At 41.5% G+C, this 16,580-nt stretch overlaps 1 pseudogene across 1 annotated transcript in view; it reads right to left on the reverse strand.

Annotated features, from left to right (window-relative positions):
- Positions 1-16,580, reverse strand: part of LOC147011781 (glucagon-like peptide 1 receptor) — a 66,863-nt pseudogene that overhangs the window by 21,577 nt on the left and 28,706 nt on the right. The window contains exons 7-12 of the transcript XR_015051625.1: positions 13,834-13,990; positions 13,409-13,568; positions 4,751-4,811; positions 1,738-1,807; positions 1,555-1,643; positions 1,124-1,262 (exon numbers count right to left, since the gene is read on the reverse strand). The product of XR_015051625.1 is annotated as a glucagon-like peptide 1 receptor (transcript). The remainder of the gene's footprint in view (positions 1-1,123; positions 1,263-1,554; positions 1,644-1,737; positions 1,808-4,750; positions 4,812-13,408; positions 13,569-13,833; positions 13,991-16,580) is intronic.

Here is a 16,580-nt window from a genome sequence, read left to right on the forward strand (position 1 = left end):
TTGGTGTTGGGGTGCATCTATCAGAGGCTGTACTTTCTGGTTGTGAACAGTTTGTTTGTCAACTCTTCAACCCACGTTTTGTAACTGTGATGGCACTCAGGTGGCATATATTCAAACAGCCAGAAGGTAATCGAGGCATAGAGAAGCCATTTTCTACTCAAGGAGCAATCACTGAGGATATACTGCATGCACACTTCAAACTGGTGGATGTGGATGGGTCCACATCTCAAATCCACATCTCACCTGTGTATGGGTCTTCGTTTTTTCATTTATATGTTGACTGCTTTTGTTGTTTACACATGATACATGCTTGAGAACCTCGTTGGTATGCATTGCTGTCTGCGTTGTTGCTGATGATTCACCAATAAGCGATGAAACTGGTCCGGCAACTGAGGGGGTGTGGAGCATTGGGATTCTCGTGTGTACTATGTGTGAACGTCTTTATACAGCTGTGGAGGAACTCTGGGAGGGGTTTGAAACAGCCAAGGCCTTACTTTTCGTAGCCTTTCATAGTTGCTTTATGCATCTTTCTTCACAAGAAGAGTGTGGGAGGAGTCAATTTAATATCAATGATAAAGTTTTAATCATTCCATTGCATTGAATGTGCCAAAATATAATTGTTGCACAATAATATACATGCTATTCAACATGGTCTAGTATATTAAAATGAATAAAAGATCAACTCAGACATGACTTGACAACAAAAGCATTCAAATACGAATATTTTGACACAAGTTTGAATATAATTGTAAAGATAATAACATTTTATGGTCTTTTGAACGCACGTACTCTTTATTCCAAAGGCATGAAAATGGCGTTTTCCGAATATGACCTTCCTTCATAAAGCATGCTGTAGAAAAATATTCCACCATAACCCAACTGACAAAATATGAATTCAAAACTTCTGTGTACTAGGTGTGCTGTAAAGCCCTATTTCTGGCCCCCATTTGAGAGCTGGTTCCTGGACTAATAGGCATACGACCATACAAAATCCTTTCCACTGATAAAATCGATAAAATGCTTCATCACCCATACATTTTGGACAAAATGACGGAATTCTTAAGCTCTGAAGCTCTAAAAACCGAATCTTTAATGACACGTACAATCAATGGGGGCGACACACCTGGAAGGAAGTGAGTGTGAGGTGGAAGAAGTGTCGGACAGTACGGACCATGCCGGTGGAATGTTCTTCGGGCAGGCACACAAATATAAGCTCATGAATGCCAAGCAAGGGGATCAGCGTGAGTGTGGACCTTGCAAGCCTAGACAGGTACACACACACACACACACACACACACACACACACACACACACACACACACACACACACACACACACACACACACACACACACACACACACACACACACACACACACACACACACACACACACACACACACACATCAAGAGATTGTTATTTGCAATGAAGGGCTACAGTCAATACCACAGGACATAGCCTTTAATCGCTCCTCATGATTGAGCTCATTACATGCTAACAGCATCTTTTGATGGGAGAGAAACACCAAAGTAGCCATGGATCCCTATCCCTTACCTGCATTTATAATCACCAAACCTCATCTGCTGGGCTTTCAGTTTCGACAGCAGTATTTGAACGATCCTCGCAAAAATGGAGAAATTCACCTGCAAAGGGGACAGTTATTTTCACATTTACATGGCAAGGCCTCGGAATATCAAGATGACATGCAGAGGTTGTGCATGGTAAAGGTAGACTCACCAGGATAGCAAACAAAATCGGGCCTTTAATGATCCACCATATCCATGTGGTTTGGTTTGTTGACCAGCATCTAGGTCAGAAAATAATCTGCAATGAGCATCTTTCATAAACAACAAAAATAAAATGTGAATTAACATTTTAGGAAGAGAGTAAGATATGACATCTTTGGTGTCCCCCGACACCATAGTAGATCAGGAGAAAAACAAGTGTTGCTTGAAAATGTATCACCTCTTCGGAAAGCTGTGCAAAAGTTAAAAAAATTTAATTAAAACTATGAGATATTCATAGATCAGTATTAAAATTGTAAGTTTTAGCCAATGATGATGTAATCACTTACTTAAGACACCCTACCATCTCAGTTCATCTCCCATCAAAAACCATGATCTTGTCTATCCCCGTTAACTCCCCTTCCATACCCAAGCCCACCTCCTTCCAAATTTGCAGTTTTTCCTTCCTGAGAATTTGCTTCTGTATCCATATTGTGCACCCCATGTTCTTCCCATACCCCTCATTCCTCCAAACATCCATGATTTCCCTGTCTCCCTCTATTTTGTCCTTTAACCCTTCTGCTGGTGTCCACCTCCACCTCTCTCTGCTATTCTGATTGTTCTGTTGCGTCCGGATCCATTTCGTGTTCCAGCTCTTCCATGAGACTTGGCTCTACATACAGTTTTTTTAAAGTGGAGTTCATAGAACACCTTACCCCATGCAGTATTAAGAAAAAGGTCATGGGAAAGGTCTTTTTTAAACTCTTGCTTTGTGTTTCCAAGCACGAGCTGTATTTCCTACAAGTCCAGATTTTGTCTGAGCACGAGCGGCAAATTTGATTGGTTGAGATGGCATAAAATGACGTAATATTTTGTACAAGTATTGCAAAACTGGAAGTTTTTGAAAGTGACAAGAAAACGATTTGTGTTCGGCAGTGTTCAAGTATATAATTCAATTTAAATAAAATTAAGATTTTAAAGGCTGTAGAAAAAATACTTTTTTTCGGAAGTTTACCGCCGTTGATGCAACTTCTTTAACGCCACCTTATTTAACATGCCACATACAACATCAAATATGTGAGGGATCTCTGGGTCGCTCCTGGGAGATCGATTGGCTATCTCCATGCCACAGGCTTGTTCGAGCAGAACTGACCAGGGCAACACAATTACAACAACATACCATATTAGTTATTCTTTCTTGTTGTTTCTGTCTTTTATCATTTTCCTAAAAGAGTAAGTTTCCTATTTGGAATGATATTCAATTTTGTTTGACTGCCAGGCAGACAGACAGACAGAGTAAAGAAATTATCTCACTCCTCTCTGCGCATGTGCAATCAGGACGAGATTCCGTATAATTTGTTAAATTTAAACCCAAAGCACTGCTAAACTGCAGGTTCGTGTTCTACAGTATTCAAAATGTAGATTTCAATTGAAATTAAGTTGTTCCTCAATCATAGACTGATGACTGTAGACAGACAGACAGACAAACAAAGTGAACCAAATGCTTAACCCTGCTTTTCTTTTTGCACACGTGGGGTATTAAAATTGAAAACCTCTGGAGGGTGAATTACCTACAATAACAGGCACAGGTATGGTTGATCTCAGATAACTTAATAGACAGCCAACATGTCCAAATTAACAAGTCCTTAGCTCTGTGTCCAAATGCACAACTACTACTGCTTTGCCAGTCACATATAATTATTCCTACTTTCTTGTTGGTTCGGTTGGGAAATATTCCTTGGATCAGGTCTATCACGAATTGGCTCGCAAGACTTGAGGTTCAACTGAAGCCGACAGCCAGGAATTTGTGATTTGTTCAGGATGCCACCAATAACTCACTTCTTCTTCATGAAGGACATTGTGGGATCTTTAGTGAGCCTTATTTTAAAAAACAAACAAAAAAAAACCATATCAAAAAAGTAAAAAAATTCTGCTTGCCAAACCATGTATCCGCTCAAGTTGAAATTTAAAATATGCATTACACATCACGACTAGATCACAAATGTGAAGTTTCACGTTGATTGATTAAGTGGTTCCAGAGAAAACATTATTTAATATTTTTCATCAATCCAATATGTCTGCCAAACCATGTGACCTATCAATTATTCCACAACAAACTTGTACACATAAGGCTTGAGGAACACGTGTGAAGTTTCCCCTCGATTTATCCAGCCGTTCTGGAGAAGATTTTTGTAGGCTTTGGGGTAAATCCAGCATGGGTGCCAAACCATGTGACCAATGACATCATATGTGTGAACGTTTTGTTCCTCACAGACAGGCGGTCATACATGTAAAGTTTCACCTCGATCTGTTCAGCCACTTCAGAAAAGAAGATTTTTTTCGAAAAAAATAAAAACAAGCTGGCTGCCGAATCATGCGACTGATGACCTCATGAAAACTTTTCTGTGGATCATTTTATCCCTCGATGACCCTCAAAAATTTTCATACTGATCGGATGTGACGTTCTACATATGCAATTATGATGTCATAGCGAGGGCACCTGTGATGTCAAAGAAAAAAAAAAATCACACTCATTCCACATGAGGAGTACTTGCGAGGTACCAAGTTTCAATTTTTTTCCTTGGTGCTGTTTCAGAGATACAGAGGTCCGAAGTTTTCCCGTTTTTACAACATGGCTGACATACCACGTAACCTATGACGTCATAATTAACATTAAAACATTATACATGAGTAGTCGCAGCAATGTTGAAAATTTTGTCTCAATCTAACAAGCAGTTGTGGAGAAAAACACGAAAGCTCTGTGTGGACAAACAAACAAACAGACAAACGGACCCAAATGCAATACCCTCTCCTGCGGCAAGGGTAATAATCTTCAGGTCTACATAGCAAAATGGTTGGAATTGTAAGAAGCGAAAAAGTTTCATTCATGACTACTCCTGGTCTGCATGAAATAAAAAATGCCCAACATCATGACGACTCCAAGTTTATACTTTTAGGTTTTGCTTAACCCCCACGATCCTTCACTGCACAAGTTCTGTATGGTTACACAAGGTATGCTTACTTACCCATCATTTTCATAATTTATTCGTGCAATCACCCAGAGTGCCACAAACACGACAGGTGTACCTGCAGAAAATGCAAAATGATGCATTACACATTAGTGAGCACATTACACATTACACATTAGTTAGTCAAACACTCGGGTGCCTTAAACTCCCTTTGCCCACCACCTCTGGCCGCTCTGAAGTATGTATGTCTACCTGCCTGAGGTTTTAACCAATAGAAGACCATACAAGTGGCGGACTTGAGATGCTATTTGCTTGAGATGTTTCACTCTTGGCTTGACCAAATGTGTTGATTGACTGATCCCTTTGGTCAACAGTGCCAGCCACCCGCCATGTTTCCAAGAAAAGCACTCTACACCAAGCTGAATGCAAGTTTCCTCACGAGAGCAAAGTCTATGGTATGCCATCGCAAATCACCACGTTTCCCATTAAAAGTAAAGTTGAAATATGACAAAAAGTTCCACCAGGAATGACCAATATCAAATTTTTAGTTGAAAAAAAAATCTTCTGTTTTAACTCCTGTGAACTTAAGTCCCCACTGCCTGGGGCATGAACTAGGGGTGAAATCCCCCAAAAATAGTTACATATTTCATGCATCCCCAATGTTGATTGCAAAAAATTGTTTTAAAATGTGCCTGTAATTGCATTTTGGATATTTGACCTTTTGACCCTGTCCCAGGCTCCAGGGGGCAGGGCCAAAAATAGTGATGTCCACGGGACTTGAACAGTCCCGCCAACGTAGAATGAGCCGAAACGATGGAGGCGGTTTATTTATTTATAACCCAAACATGGCGGTTCTAATCGCTCTACCGCAAACGGGACGAGGAAGGTGGCACGAGTCACTTTTCACTGAGTTGATGATGTTTATTCTTTTTTTTATAATTACCAGAAATAACAAGACTCGGCAAGAAGAGGGATCCGGGGTGATTTGACGGGATGGTGTGGGATCGGGCGCGGGGAAAAACACAGACAATTCCAATGAATATACAGATCTCAAACCCTCTAAGGCACCAAGCACACACACACACACACACACACACACACACACACACACACACACACACACACACACACACACACACACACACACACACACACACACACACACACACACACACACACACACACACACACACACACACACACAGACACACAGACACACAGACACACACACACACACACACACACACACACTAGCTATTTCTGGTGGTCAGGTTGGACCGTGGTGTGGATGCAACTGTCCCTGGATCGGCGTCGGACGAGCTGGCCTTGCTCTCGTCAGGGGGGCAGGAGAAACCGTGGTGCTGTCGATCTCCTGGTCTTGGCCCAAGTCCGCTCACAGCCGCCAGGGAACCAGTTCTGGCGCCAAGTTGCGAGCAGGAGAGGGAGGCAGGTTCGCCCGCCGTTCGACCCCGTACTCCGAGTCAGCAGAACCCCAGAGCCAACCAAGGTGAGGCACGAGGCTCAGCAAGGCTACAAGACACGATGAAGAACACGATCGAACCAGCACAACAACAAGGACGCTCTCCGCGCAACAGCCTCCACACCAAAAAAACACGATCTTTTTGTCCAGATCTTCTTCCTCTTCTTTTTCGACCCCGAACAGAACCTTTTTATCCTCCTGTCCTCGTCACTTCCAATCGAGCCGTTTATTGGCCCACCGCCGTCGCCTTCTGCCAATCGTGATCACGGGGCGGAGACATCCGCTGCACTGTCCTGTGATGTCACGGCCAGTCTCCAGAGAATACCAAAAGGGGTTTACGCAGACACACTTACCCTATCCCGTGTCCCTATCTAATTACGTGACAATTATCATTTCCCCCCTTGAAGAAATGAACATTTACTAGACAACTTATCACCACTGAATTGCTACTTATTACATCGAGATCCTGGTAAACTCGAACAGCATGGCATACCTAATTAAACATCCTAATTACCCTTTGAATGCATACCCCCCCCTCAAACGTAACAATATGCTGCTCTCACACCACCTTGCCATGTGGTGATCATACCTACTAAGTTTGGTGAATTTCTGCACAACTGTTTAGGAGACAGCATGATGGATGGAAAGATAATGAGACAGGAGCCAATTATAATATTTCCCCGTTTTTTTTATTCCCCCGTAAGTGTGGGGCTAACGAGCAAGCAAATAAGGACCATGGATTCCTTTTCTTCATCTGCTCTTATTCTCAGCCCATCTCTCTTTCTTTCCAATTGTTGGATTCGCTATATATGCTAGATATCCCTTATTGTCGGTTTTTCCGTCTGTCTGTCTGTGTGTATGTGTGTCTGCAACGCGAGGCTCCACAGCACGAACCAGCGAACCGATTTCGATGAAACTTTGCCAATGTGTGGAATATATATTGGGAATGTGCTTGTTTGAATTTCGTTGCAGAGCAACAATCCGTTGCTGTGCAGCGGCCCCAAAACAGCGTACAGTATTTTCAATACTTGTCTCAGTTTGAATGTAGAGAAACGATACTTCGGAATTAAATACTTCGAGATATTTCGAAAATTTTACTTGAGCCGATTTTTGATTGAGGTTTTATTTTTCAAATGGTAGTCCTTCAAAAATCGGGTGTCTATTCACCGTCATTTTTATGAGGGGCTTAGGAAAGTGGGCGGAACTTAGGGAAAGTGGACATGGTTGATGAAAAGTGGGAGTGGCGTAGGAAAGTGGGCGTGGCTTATAAAAAATATTGTGTGGCTCAGGAGGTGTGGTCAAACAAGAGCATTGAGAGAAGTTTATCAGGTTTTCAGTGTGTGTGTGTGTGTGTGTGTGTGTGTGTGTGTGTGTGTGTGTGTGTGTGTGTGTGTGTGTGTGTGTGTGTGTGTGTGTGTGTGTGTGTGTGTCTGCAACGCGAGGCTCCACAGCACCAACCAGCAAACCGATTATTTTTCAAATGGTAGTCCATCAAAAATAGGGTGTCTATTTAACATCATTTTTTATGAGGAGTGCCAGTTGGCAAAATACGCAATAGGAAAAATCTTGCTAGGCAGAGGAACAATTGTATGTGAACCAATACGTTTTGGCAATGAATCTTCGTCGGTGGATCAGTCAGAATGAAAAGCATCGTATCCAGCGCTTCGATCCTAGCGAATCCCTCGTCGCCTACCGGCTTGTTTGTATATTGTTTAATTCCTTGATTTTTGTCACATTAACATTTTGCTGATTTTGCATTGGCAGTGTTTTTAGATCCTCGTGGAGGATCTCTAATTCTTACTCATGTTGTTGTTCTTAGTCTTCTTCTTGTGGACTTTTTAGATCCTCGTGGAGGATCTCTAAGTCTTACTCCCGTTGTTGTTCTTGTGGACTTTTTTGTTTCACAGCCTACAGTTTTCATCGAAACTTCCTGAAAATTGGCGTATATATATATATATATATATATATATATATATATATATATATATATATATATATATATATATATATATATATATATATATATATATATATACATATATATATATATACATATATATATACATATATATATATATATATATATATATATATATATATATATATATATATATGTATATATATATATATATATATATATATATATATATATATACCCTGCGCAGACAGTATTCCTCCGATTTAGAAAATTCCTCCGAGAACAAAAGTCATGACGTGAAAATATCTCCGCTAATGGCAATTGCCTAAAAAAATTATCTCCAAAACTTGGCAAGCTTTTTGTGTGGGAATCGAACAGGGTATTAGCAGAGATGAATTACCACACATGATAAATCACTATGATGTCATATCAATTTTTATGACGTCATTCCTATTTTTTGACATTTTTTGTTTCACAACCCAGAGTTTTCATCGGATCTTCGTGAAACTTGCCATGTATATGCAGAAAGCCCACGCGCAGGCAGTAACCATCTCTGATTTTGGAAATTCTTCCTAGAAAAAAGTTGACGTCATAATATCACCGCTAATGGAAATAGCCTACACCATTATCTCCGAAACTAGGCAAGCTGTTTGAATTTTGTTTGCGGGAATCAAGCCGGGCATCAGCATAGATAATTTATTGCAAACCTGATACATCACAATGACGTCATATTCGTTTTTATGACGTCATCATTCAGGGGACGAGGATCTTAGCTCATTTGAGCTTGTTTTTTTGGCATCAAGTACAAGGGTCACGTTCAGCCAGTGAAAATACTTTTATTCAATTCTAAGGGCTCAAAAAATAAAGAACGTTATATTTAATGTGTGGTTCAAAAAGTGAAGACCGTTCTTTTTAATTCCACGGGTGGTCCAACAGGTGAAAACCGTTCTTTTTCATTCCGAAGGTGGTCCAACAGGTGAAAAACATTCTATATAATTCCTAAGGTGGTCCAGCAGGTGAAGGCAGTTCTTTTTAATTCCTAAGGTGGTCCAACAGGTGAAGACCGTTATTTTTAAGTCCAAGGGTGATTTAATATTATAATCCCCTTACAAGGACCTTCAACACAGAATTAAGCCCATCAAAGCCTGCACAAGTCTGGCCAGTATTGCCAACCTATGGTTGTTTGTCCATCCTCAATACTATTAAAATACTGAACGTCAAGCAAGGAAGTAGCCGTTATATTTGTCTTTCTCGCAGCAAAACTTTGGTACATTACGGGTGATGAAGGTTGTGGTCAAGTTTCATCGAAATTGTGCATGTAGTTTCAGAGAAGAAAGCAAATACATATTTTGGGGGGCAACTCCCCTTTACACCCCTTTGGACCACGATTTTTTTTTAAATGTCATGAACAAACTTTAGTACATCATGAGTGATGAAGGTTGTAGTCAAGTTTCATTGGAATTGCTTGTGTAGTTTCTGAGAAAAAAGCAAATACATATTTTGGGACAACCCCCATAGACCCCCAAAGGGCCCAATTTTTTTGAATGCCATGGACAAACTTCGGTACAATCAGGGTGATGAACGTTGTGGTAAAGTTTCAACGAAATCGTTTGTGTAGTTTTAGAGAAGTTGCAACTATTTGTAGACAGACGGATGAATGACGTGCCATCCTATAATCTCCCCAGAACTATGTGGGAGGTGAGCTAAAAAAAAAATAAAAATAAAAAAAAAGTCGCCTCCACACTGTGGTACTTTCTCTCCTCTTCCCACCCTGCTAGTAGAATAATAAAATGGTACTTGGTTGTAAAACTAATAATCGATTTACTTGGAATAAAAAATAATGTTCCTATAATCATAAAAATGACTGTTTATAAAGTCCATCTTTCCAAGATGGAAGGAGAAGAAGAAGCAGGATATGGAGCTTGAATGTCGTGGTTCCAATGGTATGACAGGAAGCCTTTAGAATAACATGTGAGGGACATGGAAAGAGCACACAAAATTATATAAAGTAATACTTCTCGAAGCCATCAAAAATATATAATAGCACACGGAAGGATCACACAATGAACAACCACAGCCATGACAACAGTAACAACAACTACATGTTATAAAAGATCCTTTTTCATGTGCTTCACTTTATTTTACATCCTCATTGAGATTCGTAAAATGTCTGTGGAGTACAACATGCTGTCTTTTGATTAAAACCAGCAGCGAAGCGAAGGGTTGGCACGGCTCATCTTGTTGAAATCGTGAGCCAGCGATGGGGTTCAGCCAATGAATGAGCAGTTCAAATTTGTCAAACAATGCAAGCAACACTTCCTTAATGGCCGGATGTGTGGACAATGGACCTCAGCACGGTCGACACGATCGGGACAGCTTTCTTACATGTTGACAGGTGGCTTTGCTCAAGATTGCGAAAGACGTGAGAAAGCGGTGAAAACAAGTCTTAATGCAATCTGTTCCAGTCATGTTTCATCTGCACATGGACACGAGTGTTTGCTGGACACATTCTAAGGCGGACATGCGTCTTTGTTGGACACGTTCTCATGCAGACATGAATCTTTTCTGGACACGTTCTCATGCAGACATGAGTCTTTGCTGGACATGTTCTCATGAAGACAAGTCTTTGCTGGACACGTTCTCATGTAAACGCAAGTGTTTGCTGGACACGTTCTCATGCAGACACGAGTGTTTGCTGGACATGTTCCCATGCGGACAGGAGTCTTTGCTGGACATTCTTATGCGGGCACGAGTCTTTTCTGGACACGTTCTCATGCAGACATGAGTCTTTGCTGGACATTGCATTTTTTGCTGCTTTCAAACATCAGCTTTGGAAAGGTTCTCTTAATCTGTTTGTCCATCTATTTGAAAAGCTCTCTCCATCTCCACCGGAAAAGCTCTGTCCATCAGCTCTCTCTATTTGTATAATTACAGATTTTTCTTCAAAATAATTGCTCAAGAACATGATATCTTTTGGTTAAAAAACGTCAATTTATTCCTCAGAGTAACTTTTAGTTTACTAAAGAGGGCATAAAGAGCAATGGTGGAGTCTGTAACGAGACGTCATTGAGTTCAACTCCCATGACAGAAACTTCAACACTCGGTGATGTCATGGTCAGAGAGATTCTATTCTGAGTCTGGAAGGTCAGTGGTTTGAACCCCGCCTGAGTCATACCAAACACTTTTAAAATAGTACCTGCTGCTTCCTTGCTTCATATTCAGCACTTAAGGAAGGAATTAAATTCTCTGAGATATACCACCACAACCACTCATACTCTCTCATATATACTGCCACAACTACTCACACTATATAAATATACTGTGACAGTTTTCGGAGACCCTGGGGAGGCACATACAAGACACATAAAGGAACCCAGGTGTAGTTATCCTCACTATAATTCACGTACCGGTGTTTGTTTGTTGCAGTACTGCTCCTACACTTCTGGACCAATTACAATCAGACTTAATACATAGGATCATCACGACCCCAATTGATGTATAGGAGTGTTTTCATCTTTGCCAGTTGTCTTGGGGGTGGGGAACGCAAATTCTCAATGTAAATCTGTTTCGTGTAGCGCTGCCTCCAGGTGGGGGAGGGTATTACAAGTCTCCCCCATTTACAGTTGTGTATTCCCGTCCCCACATTTTCCAGTGCTGTGAGGTGTTAGGAATTATAAGCAGTAGGTATGTTGTTGCCTCATGCACAGAACACGTGGGTTTTTTTTTCTTCCTATACAGAGCTGCCAGTTGCCTATACACCTCCCAAATAAAGGTGTGTCAGAAGAACGTGTTGCATGCTTGGAACAAGATCGCCCATAGGGTGGGTACACTGCTCGTCTCCAAAATATATTGTGTAGCTAAATTTCCCTTCACCCGTCCGTATCAGTGAAAAGGGAACATGCATTGTGCATATGTTTGTGTGGAACAATTGAACGTCATTGTGTTGAAATCAAACAGAATCAAAATTGAATTGAAATCGAAACCCAAATAACCAAACCCAACAGCTCTCTATTTATCTTTCTCGCTCTCAATCTCCCTTTCTCCTCACCTCTGCAGTGCATGCATGCACACTTTGCAACACAATCCATGACAAAACCAAGTCAAATACCACATTACAAGCCAGCAATCCACAGAACATCTTAAAGTACTGTGGACCTGTACAGTGAGGAGGACCTCCAACAATGGCCTCGACTACCGATACCCCGCCATATTCGACGGTGGCGCTGCAGGATCTGGGCACAACCAATGAGCGCCGCCTCAAGACATGACAGGCCAATAGGAAGGCGAAACACTGGCGACACCAACAGCAATTGCAGGAGCAGAATTGAGCGAACTCCAGCACCGCTGCTAGGACAGAGGAAGCTGCACAAAGGCCCAACTATGCTTCCCCAGGGCTTATGCAGAGCGGAGTGCAGGTCGAGTAGTTAGTGGTTGGCATGTCTGGGATTTGACACGGAATGGACTGGTGGTACGAGAACAAACTGGTGGCCAAAGAGCAGCGGAGGGCTGGTGGAAAGAAAGTGTGAGCGAGTGAGGCAGGGAACGGGCCGAGCCAGTGGAGAATTCCCAGATGCGTTGGCCACTACACACTTATGTTATCTGTCTCTTGCTTTCCCTAAATCTCCTTCGCTCACTTTGCATGCATTGAGCATCAACCGCATCAACTGTTCTTTTAAGAGCACACTGACATGCACCTCACGCTGTTTCCGCTGAGCCACACGCAGTCACCACCTGCACCTTGCCCCACATGTCACATCACACCACAGACTCTCCTCTTCTTTCTTCCCCTCCCCCTCCCCCTCTTTTGTTGGCACAAAGGTAAGCCCGCTGTCTTGCGTCCGGTGAGCAAGAGACCGCAAATATGCCTCACACTTTTCTGTGTTTCTCTCTGTCCCTCTTTCTTGCCTCGTTTACCCGGAATGACTAAGGTGCCTGTGTTGTAGAACTGTGACTAAGTAACTGAAGAAGAAGGGCTTCTGTGCTGGGGTAAGAGCTTCCCTTTTGTGCCATCGCCTTGTAAGTACGTGCCTTTTGTTAAAGCAATACAAACCGTTTCCCAACTTGCCCGATTGTCAGTTTCCATTGGTTCGACACAGTGTGTGGGTAGTAACAGAAAGTTCACCCCCACTGTTTTGAGTAGTAACGCGCACACACACACACACACACACACACACACACACACACACACACACACACACACACACACACACACACACACACACACACACACACACACACACACACACACACACACACACACACACACACACACACACGAAACAGAACCCCCTTGAAAGGTGAGGCTCCACAGACATACCCCAGCCCACGATGGCGTAGCATGTGAAGCACGTGCTGCGAGAGGGAATCCGTGCTGCGAGCAGGTTGTGAAGGAATAAGCCTTCCACGAGTAACCAATAATAATTCACTCCCACAAAGTACTGCATCAGCACGTAGCTTGCACGGCAACCACATGACACCTGAAAAAGAGAGAGATGCATCATCTAATTGTCTAGTAATTAAGCCGGACATTCTATGTGCTTGCATTGCTTGTGGAGGTGAAGTATCCACACTATAAAGTATATCAAACGATATTAGACTTTAGGAGTGTGCACTATACTAGCAACCTTTGGTTAGCATGCCATAAATATCCGGTACTCATATGGAGTCCCTCAAATCTCACGTGCACACTCAGAAAACCACCCAGTTTCTACACCAACAGGATACTCAGACGAGGGCAGAGACCTGATTGTTGAGGAACACGAGCCAATCATCAGGTTCGGTGGATGAAGATGGGAAGATCGAGTGAAGGACGACATCCTTCGAGAGCACCGAAACGGCTCGAAGCATGAACGAGGTGAACAGGTTGATGTGAATGGAATTACGGGAGCAATGAAGGCGCCTGTCACAGCAAGTCATCATCATCAGCAACAAGAACAAAAACAACAATCGCCCTTCTTTCGCAAAATGCATAAATGGCCAAAAAAAAATCAAACAAGAAAAAGAGCAGAGATTGCAGACCCTCACCAAAACTATTGTGTGGTGTTTGTGTAGTGTATTTTGTGTGGTGTTTGCGTGTTACAAAATAAATAAGAGACACAACTAGACCTGCCACTTTATAACTGCTGGCAATGATGAACAGGAACCATGATGTCCCACTTTGATGCAACTCAGCTTTGATTAGACTCCTGATCCTGACCCATGACGTTTTTAATTATGATTCAATTGAATTCAGAATGGGATTAAAATAAATTCAATTCAAATCAAATGGAAGACCAAATAGGTATAGTCCTGCATTGCAGTCATCAGTAAGGAACCCAAAACAAGCAAAGATGAAGTCATCAGGAGGAACATGGATAGGATTCGGGTTTCAGCCGTTCCTCCTCTACCCTCAAACCCATCCAGGCACAGCCAAGTGAGCCTTATTCAAAAAAAAACTTGAATAAATAAAAAAAAAAGAAAAAAGAAAAAAAAGAACCCAGATCAAAAAAATTAAATAATTCTGGCTGCCAGACCATGCGTCCGATAAAGTTGAAATTTGAAACGTATTCTACATCACTACTAGATCATAATTTTAAAGTTTCATGTCATTTGATTAAGTGGTTCCAGAGAAAACATTATTTCATATATTCCTTCAATCTAATAAAAACTGGTGTTGGCGCAGTGGTTAGGGCAGCGGCTTGGGATCCAAGATGTCCTGAGTTCAAGCCCCATTGGGCCACTGAATTAATACACCAGGGGGTTGACTCAGCCTGTCATCCTTCCGAGGTCGGCGAAATGAGTACCAGTATACTGGTCCGGTGTATACCCCAGTTAAAATAGGTGTACCATATCCCTGTGTCGTAAGAGGCGACCAGGGTTGCGTCAGGAAGGGCATCCGGCATAAAGCATGTGCCAAATCACTATGCGGATCATATGGATGATCCGCTGTGGCGACCCCGAACGGGAGCAGCCGAAAGAAGAAGAAGAAGATTCCTTCAATCTAATATGGCTGCCAAACCATATGACCTATCAAGTATTCCTTAACAAACTTGTACACCCAAGGCTTGGGGAACATTTGTGTGAAGTTCCCCTCGATATGTCCAGTCGTTCTGGAGAAGAAGATTTTTTATGGGTTTTAGGGTAAATGCAAACTGGCTGCCAAACCATGTGACCCATGACATCATATGTGTGTACCTTTTGTTCCTCATGGATCAGCAGTCATATACGTAAAGTTTTCCCTCGATCTGTTCTGCCACTTCAGAGAAGTGATGTGAAGGGTTTAAAAAAACAAAAACAATATGGCTGCCGAATCATGTGACTGATGACATCATGAATTTTTTTTCTGTGGATCATTTTATCCCAAGATGACCCTCAAATTTTTTCATACTGATCAGATGTGGTGTTCTACACATGTAATTATGACATCATAAAGAAATCACATTCCGTATGAGGAGTACTTGCCATGTGCCAAGTTTCAATTTTTAGCTCGCCTGTTCGAAGAACAGAGAGATATTGCGATACCCCCGGCATGAGCGTCAGCGTGAGCGTCAGCGTGAAAATGTTAAATTTTTTGTATTACGGAAAAACTCCTTGACGGATTTTGACGAAACTTGGTGCGGGGGGGGGGGGGGGGTTAGGTATGGTCCAAGGATCATGCCATGAGATTTTGGACTTGGAGAAATTGTTAGAGAATTATTTTTTTGCATTTCTATGTTTTAAGTGATTTCCAACCCCCCCCCCAAAAAAAAATTGTTGGAGAAAATTTTTTTTTTGCATTTCTACATGTTTTAAGTGATTTCCAACCCCCCCCAAAAAAATTGTTTGAGAATTTTTTTTTGCATTTCTACATGTTTTAAGTGATTTCCAACCCCCCCCAAAAAAATTTGTCAGAGAAAAAAATTTTTTGCAACTTTTTTCAACAAAATTTTGATTTTTTTTTGCATTCCTACATGTTTTAAGTGATTAGGATTTAGACGAAACTTGGTGGGGGGTTTAGGTATGGTCCAAGGATCATGCCATTAGATTTTGGACTTGATCCCTCCACAAAAAAATTGTTAGAGAAAATTTTTTTTTTGCATTTATACATGTTTTAAGTGATTTCCAACCCCCCCCAAAAATTGAGAAAATTTTTTTTTTTGCATTTCTACATGTTTTAAGTGATTTCCAACCCCCCCAAAAAAAAATTGTTAGAGAAAAAAAAATTTTTTGCAACTTTTTTTTCAACAAAATTTCGATTTCTTTTTTTTGCATTTCTACTTTTTAAGTGATTTCCAACCCCCCCCCCCCAAAAAAAAAATTGTTAGAGAATTATAAAAAATATTAATTATTAAACGCGTCTTTTAAAAACGATAAATGTATAAACAGGCGAGCATTGGGTGGCTTTGACACCAACTCTGGTTGTCCTTGTATTGGTGCAGTTTCAGAGATACAGAGGTCCAAAGTTTTTCAGTTTTTCCAACATGGCTGTCACACTATGTGACCTATGACGTTATAATTATCATGAAAACATT

This window comes from Eptatretus burgeri, chromosome 15, assembly GCF_056783735.1.
Source record: "Eptatretus burgeri isolate ZD-2024b chromosome 15, Ebu_testis_v1, whole genome shotgun sequence".
Lineage (NCBI taxonomy): Eukaryota > Metazoa > Chordata > Myxini > Myxiniformes > Myxinidae > Eptatretus > Eptatretus burgeri.